Source organism: Odontomachus brunneus, unplaced genomic scaffold, assembly GCF_010583005.1.
Source record: "Odontomachus brunneus isolate Ranch 3 - 2012 unplaced genomic scaffold, Obru_v1 Obru_scaffold_308, whole genome shotgun sequence".
Classification (NCBI taxonomy): domain Eukaryota; kingdom Metazoa; phylum Arthropoda; class Insecta; order Hymenoptera; family Formicidae; genus Odontomachus; species Odontomachus brunneus.
Window position 1 is genome coordinate 191,070 of NW_022639758.1, and position 547 is coordinate 191,616.

Here is a 547-nt window from a genome sequence, read left to right on the forward strand (position 1 = left end):
ACGTTGACGAACAAGATGTCCATTGCGAGCTCTTTGGACTAAACTACGTATTGTCATATCAGTTGGATGTCGCCTTTCAGGAAAACGTTGAGCGTAAAGCCTTGATGCTGCATTGTAATTGCTATGACACTCCCCTAAAACTAATATAATATCAACAATCTCATTAGGACTATAATCAGCCATTCTGGAAAGGTAACTTGTGAATGTAATTACCTACATACCCTGTATGTATGTTTGGAATTTTTAAATTTAAGCAACTTTAAATAGTAAATTTTTCAATTATGCAGAAGTGAGTAAGAAAGAAAAGGAATAAAACTCTATTATTATAACAATAATTATAAATCTTAAATCAAACGTAATTGATTAGTTTTTTTCAATCGTTGATTATTAGCATTAAGTATCGGATACCTTACGTCCTCTTCTCCCGTAGTAGAAATGGATTTCCATTTATCCTTGATATGACCTTGATATGACCTTCAAAAGGTCAGGTCGAAAAACTAAAAAATCCCTATGCTCATGTAAAAAGTGCCATTGTTTAAGAGCCCAT

The 547-nt window shown here is 32.9% G+C and overlaps 1 protein-coding gene across 1 annotated transcript in view; it reads left to right on the forward strand.

The window, feature by feature from the left end:
* The window catches only part of LOC116853343 (transcription initiation factor TFIID subunit 11-like), a gene marked incomplete at its 3' end in the record, with an annotated part of 30,775 nt that overhangs the window by 1,025 nt on the left and 29,203 nt on the right, over positions 1-547 (forward strand). The window lies entirely within an intron of this gene.